The sequence below is a fragment of the Mus caroli genome, unplaced genomic scaffold (assembly GCF_978045245.1).
Source record: "Mus caroli unplaced genomic scaffold, Mus_caroli_1 scaffold_4, whole genome shotgun sequence".
Classification (NCBI taxonomy): Eukaryota; Metazoa; Chordata; class Mammalia; order Rodentia; family Muridae; genus Mus; species Mus caroli.
The window spans coordinates 24,849,295-24,860,166 of record NW_028227259.1 but is presented as its reverse complement, the minus strand read 5'-3'; positions in this window follow the sequence as shown (position 1 = coordinate 24,860,166).

The window sequence follows — 10,872 nt, the reverse complement described above, 5'->3', positions numbered from 1 at the left end:
TATATTTGTAAAAAAAGGAAAAGATAGAGTTATTCTACTGTCTAGCAAGAACAAGCTTAATTAATTATGTATAAATTTCCAATTAAACTGTCAAGTTAGTAGTACAGAATGGGGGGTGGGGGTGAGGGGAAAAGATCCCACAATTCATAGCTCAAGTCTGCCAAGAATCTGGGGGCAAAACATGAACCAAAAGGAAAAGAAAGCCATAGCCCAACCCCACCCCACCAAAAGCCTAAGACTTGACAGGAAATAAAGGAGCACAAACAGGAATTTAAATGACAGTAAAGTAAATCTTATCCCTCCCTGTTCTGAGCCCAGGCCCTAACAGAGCTACATTTTGGTGGCAGGGAGGAGAGGAGAGGGGACTAGAGAGGTGGGAGAGAGGATGTGGGGGAGGGAGATGGTACTTATTTTCATAATTGTATGGCAAGCAATAAAATCCAAGCAAAGCAATAAAGACACACAAGCTTGAGGTGGAGATGAGGCTCAGTGGCAGAGCGCTTGTCTAACCTAGGTTGCCCAGCAACCCTAGCACCCACTGCAAGCTACAGAGCCCTGCCCTCCTCCCCACCCAGCCCTAACACAGACCCTTTCCAAATAAGTGTCCAAAAAGGCCAAGTGGAAACCCTGCCCTTTGACCCCAAATTGCCAGAAACAAAGAGACATTCCTCCCTTTAAACAAAATAAAGAATCTCATAGCATATTAAACCATATAGCAAGAACTTGAAACATCAACTTAATCAGATTGGATGGAGATGGCACAGATCTTACATTAGGAAACAGGGGGCCCTAGAACAAGACCATAACACTCTTCAGAAGTTTCAAATAAAGAACTGCGCACCCACATTGTATCAAAGTCAGTTCCCTGGAGCAGAATAGGATTTTTCTGTTTGGTAGCCTCTCTTTGGCTTTTGAGACAGATCTTCTTTCTGTGTGGTCCAGGCTGGCACAAGCTCTCCATCCTTCTGCCTCAGCCTCCTGATTGGATTATAGTGCTGGGTTATCCTGCCCAGCTCCCAGACTGTTTCTTTGTAACTAGTTTGTTGTTACTTCTCTTTTGGGTTTTGTTTCATCTGAGGAAAGCTGCTAAGTAAAAACCAGACTCTTTATGACCTCTTCATGTTTATTTATTTTTTGTTTTTGTTTTTTGTTGTTTTTGTTTTTCGAGACAGGGTATCTCTGTATAGCCCTGGCTGTCCTGGAACTCACTTTGTAGACCAGGCTGGCCATGAACTCAGAAATCTGCCTGCCTCTGCCTCCTGAGTGCTGGGATTAAAGGTGTGCACCATATATTTTTCAATCATGCTTCCAGGCATTAAGTTTTGCTGAGCATGTCTGTATTTGTTTAGTGGACATTGGTGGGGCCATCCATGGCACTGCTGAAGTGAATGAGATCTTGCTAACTAGCCTTTTTGTGGATCTCAGTATGAGCAAAGAAACAAAATCCAAGTGTCTGAACAGACTTCTTTTGTTCTGCAAATACTGTGTTCTGCAAATATTAAAAACGTGTTCTGTATGTGTGTTTTATGTAGTCATGGAGTGTTTCCTTAAAGTAAGACTTCAAGTACACACAGAGTAACTGTTTGTTTAGCACATTTGGAGTTATGATAAAATAGTTAGAAATACTAAGAATGTCAAAACCATCACAGCAGAAATGTAGGAGTCAAATTAAACAACTGCCTTTAGAAAAACAATTAAGTGTTTAGAATACATCATGTCTTATTATTTTAAATCATTGTCTTAAGTTTTCTGTTCAGAAAGTAAAAAATGGTATATAATCAAGATGAAGAAGACAAACTGTCCTGGTCCTGCTGCCTCTGATTCCCAAGGGCTCATTCCAGACATGTGTCACTGTACACAGATCTTGGAACATTGTTTAAACCTGAAATAGCACAGCCATAAACACCTATATAGAACCACTAATGAAACACTAAAACTGTGCTCTCTTCAAAGTCAGTAAGACAAAGTACTAATTACTGTTTTAATAGAAGTTCTAGCCCTCATAACACACACACACATACCCATAGACCAGCAGGATGGCTCGGTGGGTAAAGGTGCCTGCCACCAAGCCTGACGACCTGAGTTCAATCCCTGGGACCCATGTGATAGAGGAAGAGAACTGACTCTTGGACATTGTCCTCTATCTCCATATGCATAGTATGGCATGTGCACCCCACATACAATAAAGAAAGAAATGTTCCAAAAGAACGAGCAAATATTACAAACAGCCATGATAAGGAAGCAAAATGAAGACCAGAATCAGAATTAGAATTTTTAGAATTAGAATTAGATTAGAATTAGCCAAACAGCCATTATTTGCAAACAATGCAATGGCCTGCCTGCAGATGGGGCTGGGTGATGGCCCAATCAGTAAGGCGCTTGCTGTGCAAGCAACAGAACAGAATTTAGCTCCCAACATCCATGTAGAGGCCGAGCAGAGACTTATGTATGCAGAGTCCCAGCGCTGGGAAGGCAGAAACAGGAGTTCACTATCTGGCAGGGCAGCCTAGCAGAGTTGATAAGATCCAAGGTAAGAGAATGATACTGTCTCAAAAATTAAGATGCAGAGCAATGAACAAAGACATGAACATCAACCTCTCGCCTCTGTCCACAGGCATTCACAGATGCTCACGTCCACACAGCACATATACCACAAAAACAGTCAGGGGAGACAGAGGAAGGAAGGGAGGGAGGGTTTAGCTGTAGACTATCAAACAAATGTTGCTGCATGCAAAAATAACTCACAAATCTCAAAAATGTTATGATTTATTTGATTTCAAGTCATGCATGTGTATCGGCATTTGCATGTAGGAATGTACATGTGTCTCACAGAGTCCAGAAGAGGGCATAGGATTCCCTAGAGCTGGGCTTACTGGCAGCTACAGTAAACTGCGCAACATGAGTACTGGGATCTGAACTCAGTTCCTTGCAAAGAGCAGTATGCGCTCTCAGCTGCTGCAGTCCCGAGAGTGTGCTTGTGTGGCTAGCAAGAACTAGTCAGAAAGTTTAATTATAAAAATAAATTTACACACAATAAAACATAAAAACTGCTATATATAAATTTAACCAAAAAAGCATGTGGAAGAATATAAAGAAGATAAAACTTTTCTGAAAAACTCACAAGACATGAATGAACAATGGCAACATCTGCTCTGCCTTCATGAACAGGAAATGAAGACTCAATTCTTATTCATGAATATCAAATTAAATGTAAAAATCTTAAATTAGCCTATAAAAAGAGTATCTCAAATCAAGATCCTTATTAGTTTTTTATAATTATCTAACTGGTTCTAAAATTTACAATCTAAAGGAAAAGCCAAATCATTCTGAAAAAGGAAGGAAGGAAGGAAGGAAGGAAGGAAGGAAGAAAGGAAGGAAGGAAGGAAGGGAAGGAGGGAGGGAAGAGGGAGGAAGGGAGGGAGGGAGGAAGGAGAGAGGAAGGAAGGAAGGAAGGGAGGGAGGAAGTGAGGGAGGGAGGGAGGGAGGAAGGGAGGGAGGAAGGGAGGGAGGAAGGAAGGAAGGGAGGGAGGGAGGGAGGGAGGGAGGGAGGGAGGGAAGGGAAGGGAGGGAGGGAGGGAGGGAGGGAGGGAGGGAGGGAGGGAGGGAGGGAGGGAGGGAAAACATCAAACCCACTAGAGAAAACTGTGTAACACAAAATGGGGTTCAAACTGCATTCCTGGAGCAGAGACAGGTAAACACATCAATGAAGAAAATAAAGACCAAATGTTCCTAAGCATAGGCAGGCATGGTGCCTCACATCTGTAAGCCCAGCACTCTGGAGCCTGAGGCAGAAGATTAACAGTTCTGAGCTATTTGGTAAAATCCTATCTCCAGAACAATGTTACCAAGCATAAATGTGACCACGGTGTGACAGAAAAGGAGTGTCAAATGGGAGTGCACTTATTGATCACTGGTTCGGAGCAGGGGGGAACTGGCCTAGACTTAGAAATAAAATCAGCTAGCTATCTTTCACATGAATTCAAAACTTAATTCAGAAAATCCACAATTCCTTTGGAATTGGAGTGCACTTTTAAAAATAGCAACATTATGAGCTGAAAAATATTGAAATGTTTGACTCTATCAAATTTAAAATTTCACACTTTAAAAATGTCACAGTGCACTTGGAATGTAGCTCAGTGATTAGTACACACAAACACCACAAAAATAAACAAATAATCACAGAAATAGGAATAATAGCTGTAACAAATCAGTACATGATGCCTAGTGTCCCCACAACACAAAACTTGCCAAAAATGCAATTTAAAAAATGGAAAAAAACATGAACAGCTAAGGAATGATGCTCAGGTTTACCCCTAAGCATAGAAATCAAATTCTAAATGCCAGATAACTTTACATTCGCTGGAGCTGCCAGTGAGCAGAGACCAATTCTGGATTCCTGAGAAGCCAGCTGCAGAGCAGCCACACAACCAGAGCAGCTCGGATCCCTGCTCGGGCAGGTGGGCAAGGGCACCCGTTCTGTATAATAGAAAAACTGGAAAATATTTGTGTTGCTAAAATGTTAGCTGGACCTAATGACCTATGTCTGTAATTCCAGCATGGGGAAGCTGAAGCAAGAGGAGTCTTCAAAAGGAGGCTAAATTTTATAGTCTCACTAGACTTGGCTTCAGAACTGCATACATTAGCAGTTATAGAAACTAAAGACAGCACTGAAGAGGTTTTCTTAAGATAATGCTGAAACGTTGTACGAAATTGCTTTAAAGATTCACAGCACAGTGGACCTTTATACATAGGACATAACGCTGAAACATAACACTATAATCTAGGCAGAAAATATCCACCAGAGGAAGGAACAGGAAGGAGGGGCTGAGACTGAGCCCGAAAGGTGTCATCACAGACAGCTGTCATCTGTGAACCTCTCTTCAGGTGACAGCATAGCAAGCAAGTTCACTTACACCAACTAAAACATTCCAAAGCCTGTGTCCAGTTCAGGCCAGCGCTGGCCAGCACTTCCTTATGGAGCACCTGACTGTATGTGTTTACTTAACAGGAAGAGGAAATGTTAGTGTGCTTTTGTGGGTGGGATCCGGGAGCTTTCCTGTATTTTCTCTTTCATTTAATTAAACAAGCCAAAATATTAAGGCTATATTTAATTTCATTGCATTAAAAATAACAGGCCAGGAGTAAGAGTACACATCTTTAATCTCAGCATCAGGAGAGCAGAGGCAGGTAAAGCTATGTGAGCTATAAGCATGGAGAGGTCCAGGCCAGCCAGGGCTACACAGTAAGATCCAGTTAAAGAAAGAACAGCAGCAGATGCTACCTCAGGCCCCTCTGCTGGGAAGCCCTCATCCCAGAATGTACCTAGTCTGAGCTGTTGGCAACTCCCCAGGATGCAGTGAGCACAGGGAACTCGCCCCCTCAACCCCGCCCTAGTCACTGTGCAGTTCACATTCTCTGTTCACTGCCCTCTCTCTTTACTGTGCTGCTCACCCCACTCTCCTCAGCTTAAGCCTTGCACAACAACCTCAAAGCAAAAATAGGAAAAATAAATAAATAAATAAAGTTAAAACAATGAGGCCAAGACTACACAAAATCTTCAAAAAGTGAGGCCTGGACAGATCTACTGACAGTATAGTTCAAGTAGCCAGGCCCTGATGGAAGCCCTCAGGAGCCTGTAAGCATTCCTGACGTGTAAATTGAGGTTCCCTAGGAAGACAATGCAGTCTATCCAGACTCAATCCCATCTACTGCCATGGATGGGGGCTCAGCTTCCACCTGTCCAAGTCCACATCCAGCCTGCAGCCCCTTGGATCACAGACTTGCTTCTGCCCTGATGCCTGCCCTCCCTCCCTCCCTCCCTCCCTCCCTCCCTCCCTCCCTCCCTCCCTCCCTCCCTCCCTCTCTCCCTCTACTCCTCTTCTTATCTTCCTCCCTTTTTCCTCTTTCTCTCTCTCCTGCACTATGGGACATGAGTCTGGTGCAAGCCAGGCCAGCCCCAGATCCATCCCTCCTGAAGCCACTTCAGCACACACATCTTCAAACCAGTCTTGTAAATGAGAACTCTGCAAACAGAAACCTCAGCACAAAAGCGAGCAGTGGGTGAATGAATGGTCCAGGGTGACTGAGGCCTTCACCTACCTCAACACCCACATGTCTGCCCTAACACCTTCAACTGTGTTTCTGGCAAGGCTCTCCCATAAGAATGGCAGCCAACAATACCATGGTTTGGGGCTAGAGAGATGCCCAGTGTTTCAGAGTACATACCAGTCTTACAGAGGATTTGAATTTGTCTCTCAGCACCCATCTCAGGTGGCACAGAACTGCCTATAAATCCAGTTCCAAGGGACTTGATATCCTCTTCTGACAAAGAAAGGAGTTTGAAGGGATCAAGAACAGGCATGCTGCTAATGATGTCCAGGTGACAATCACCTCCCATAGCAATGCTCAGAGTAAGCAGCCCTTCCCAGGAAGTGGGTGATGGTCTACAAGAAGACACTAAAACCATTACAACACCTCATACACAGAACTGGGCTGCTTTCAAAGCTGAGGAACACAAGCCTTGAGAACCCAAGGGAGAGCTTTACTTACATGACGGGATAATGAACTGTGGTTCAGTGTTGTCTGCTGTCTTGATCCCTTCATACTCCTTTCTTTGTCATTGGCTTTCTAGTTTCACATCTGGAGGCTACCAGGGGGCTTTTCATTATTTTCTAAGTGTTCTAACTGCCTGGATCTGTCTCTCTAGTTCCTTAAGGCTGATCTGTAATCTTAAGGAAACACAGTTTCATGGCCTGGCTGAGTGTCAATCCCATGGCATCAGTCACTGTTGAAACATTTTTTGTTTATTTGTTTGTTTGATTGATTGTTTGTGGCAATGAAAGTGGCCTATGATTACCCTTTCCATACCATTTAGCCAAGCTTGGTGTACCTAAAAGCACAAAGTCATCAACACAGGTTTAGAAGGCAACGCTCCAAACCACACCCCACTCATGCTGTCATTATAAGCTCACCAAGTCTAGAATATTCCCTTGAAGTTAAACACACACACACACACACACACACACACACACACACACACACACACACACAGAGAGAGAGAGAGAAAGAGAGAGAGAGAGAGAGAGAGAGAGAGAGAGAGACTGTGCTACCTGAGAATTATTTGAAAGTAGTTGCAAATTTTACAGTATTAGCTTGTTGGTCCAGAATAGAAGCATAAATAATGCTCGTGTCTATACCTCCGACCCCTGACTCTCAGCGAGCTTTCATATTTTTCTGACCTTCACAAGAACACAAAGAAGATACAGTTGTCCCAGTTTTGCAGACCAAAGAACTTGGGCACTGAAAAGCTAAGCTACCCAAACTAAAGAGCTGGTGAAATGCAGAAAAGAACCTATGCCTGAGCTGCAGCTACCTCAGCACGGGCTCTGTGCCAAGGCCTTACTTCCTCACTCCCTAAACTTTTGGACTGACTACGGAATCTTCTTAAACTGCCATGGCATATGTGTAGACACAGCCCCTGCCATCTCCTGAGGATGCGACAGGAGCATCTCTTTCCCATCTCCATTCAAGAGAAAGAAGCCCACTTTCTGTCAAGATACTCTGATAGATTCCAAAAGCCTGTACGAAAACAACTGCCAAAATACTACTTTCTGTTCCAAAAGCATTCGATAATCTCCTAACTATAAAGGGGAGGATTGTAAAACATCACTGGGACCAACTGCTGGAAGGGTACACGGAAAAGCAGTCTCAGGAGCTTGAGGAGTCTGAGGGCCCCAACTCAGCTGATCCCAGCTGATCCCAGCTCTCATTGCAGACAGCCTTTGCTTAGAGTGGACAAAACCCTCCCTGGGACTACAAAGAAACAATGAATTTGTTCTCATTTACAGATTATTTCAAGATGTTTGATATTAAATGCTTCCACTTGACATTTCTAAATCTTCTTAATTTTATGATTTTTTTAAAAAATATACTTTTCCATATGCTGACTTTGGTATTTTAAAAAAACATATCAAGTAATACACACAAGCTGGCTGCCCTTGTACCATACCTATTGTCCATCCTCAATGGAGTGTGAGTTCTTCAGACCACAGGAGAGGGAAAGGCCAGACCCCTACCACACTAGACCACAAACCCAGGAGTGTATAACCAGGGATCTATAACTGCAGATACATTGTAGCAGAGAATGGCCTAGCTGAAAGCAATGGGAGGAGAGGCCCTTGGTCCTGTGGAGGTTTGATGATCCAGTGTAGTGTGTTTCTCAATCAGTAGGGCAAGAAAGGGAGGGGGTGTGAAGGAGAATCCTCATCCAGGCAGAGTGGAGGCTGAGAGTGCAGATTGTAGTTTGAGGGGTTAGTGGAGAGTAACCAGGAAGTGGCATATTATGTGAGATATAATCCAATGGAATGATTAATAAATACATTTTTAAAACACACACATATTCCAGGCATTTAATTTTTACCAGTGAAGACTCAGTACCCAGCTCATAGTGTCAGGGAAAGCACCTAGCTGACCCTCCTACCCTGATGAACTCCCAGTAGGAAAGCATTCTTTATCCCTGTCCACACTGTCTTAAATATCCTTCAACTTAAAGTACTTCTTTCTGAGGCCAGACAGTAGTGGTACATGCCTTTAATCCCAGCACATGGGAGGCAGATTTCAGAGTTTGAGGCCAGCCTGGCCTACAGAACAAGTTCCAGGACAGCTAGGGCTATACAGAGAAACCCTGTCTCAACCCCCCTGCACGCCACCCCCAAAAAAGGCCATTCTTCTGTTTAGTTATATTCATTCCCTATCAACTGGTAGGTTGCTCTACTTCTGGAAGTGGTGTTGACTTTATTTTGCTTTGCAATAAATGTGTGAGATAGGGATGAGCCATAGGACAAAAATGTACACTGAACAGAAAGCTCTTGGATTACAGGTCTGTGCTAGGGCTGAGCTACACCATAAAAAGTTTTTTATTCTTTTTTTCTTTCAGAAATTAACACAATCTTGGGGTTTACAATGTGACCAAATATCCTGCAGTATAAATTAACCATATTCCCTCCCTTATAGAAATCAAGCTCTCTGACAAGTATCCTGGTAGTTTCCAGGCATGTCTGAGTGCATTATCAAGGGAACACATGATTCCAAGGACATTAGAAATGGGTTCTTGAAGCTGTTTCACATGGCAAATAGAAACCTAAAAAACACCAAGCCATCCCTTATCCTTATCATAAGGGATAAATTCCCCTTCCCCCTTGTCACATAATTCATGGCAAGATATCACCATTCTTGACCTTGGCTCAGTGTACTATGTGCTGCTGAATGGAAGTGTTTCTGTCCAAGGGTCAACAAACAAACCACAGAAACACTGAATTCAGTTAAACAGGGAAGGTTTATTGAATGCACACCCCATGACAGAACAACCAGGGCAACAGCTGAAAACTGTATGCTAGATATTTCTTAGGGCCAGCTCCTTGAAAAAAAACCACAAAGAGCTCATGAACAGGGGCTAGAAATGCTGCCCTTACTCAAGCCTATTTAAACATAACAGTTCATATTGATCTTGAATTTGAAAGGTCTTATATGAAACATATAGATGTGGAAATTTATAAGGTTAACAACCGTCATAACATACAGAACATAACAGAGTACATGGCCGGCATAACCCTGCTCTGAGTTAAGATTTTGTTTCATTTTGTTTTACATAAATGACTGGTTTCTTAGTTAGGGTTTTACTGTTGTGAACAGACACCATGACCAAGGCAAGTCTTATAAAAACAACATTTCAATGGCGCTGGATTATAGGGTTAGAGGTTCAGTCCATTATCATCAAGGTGGGAGCATGGCACAAGCAGAGCTGAGAGTTCTACATCTTCATCCAAAGGCTGCAGGTGGAAGACTGACTTCCAGGCACCTAAGGTGAGAGAATTAAGCCCACATCCACAGTGACACACTTACTGAACCAGGTCACACCTATTCCAACAAGGCCACACCTCTAAATGGTGCCACTCCCTGGTGCAAGAATATACAAACCATTGATTTCCACTCCCTGTCCCCCATAGATTTGTTCAAACACATGAGTCTATGGGGGCCATACTTAAACATTACATAATGTAAAATGCATATAGTCCAACTTTTAAAACCCTCATAGTCTATAGCTGTCTCAACAATAGTAAAAGTCCAAAGTTCAAGGTCTCTTCTGAGATTCATCCAATCACTTCACTGTAATCCCCATGAAAGACATGAAACCAGCTGGGTAAACTCCAAACACTGCATCTCCAAGATGTCAAAGTGGTCTTCAGATCTCCACTACTTTTTCATCTTTGTTGACTGCAACAAACTGCTATATTCTCAGCTGGTTCAACTCCCTGTTTGCAGCTTTCCTTAGCATGTATCCCATGGCTCTGGCATCTTTAACATCTTTGAGTCTCCAAGGTAATTTCAATGATACAGCTTCTTTTTTTTTTTTTTTTTTTTTAGATTTATTTATTTTATTTTATGTGAGTACACTGTAGCTGTCTTCAGACACTCCAGAAGAGGGCATCAGATCTTGTTACGAATGGTTGTGAGCCACCATGTGGTTGCTGGGATTTGAACTCCTGACCTTCAGAAGAGCAGTCGGTGATCTTAACCACTGAGCCATCTCACCAGCCCGTGATACAGCTTCTTGTTTCAGCGTCTCAGATTCCACTTGATCTTTTTGGCTCCTCAGTTCTCCACCTCTGCCCTCTGTAGAACTCTAAGCTCAGGTTGATCCACTCCACTACAGCTGCTATTCTTGGTGATCATCCCATAGTACTGACAAATCCAATACACAAGGGTGTTCCACTCCAAATATGCTTCACCAATAGCCTCTCATAGGCTCTCTTCATGGTGCCAAGCCTTAAATTCTTTTCATGATACCCTCAGTCCTGGGCCTTCAACTACAGC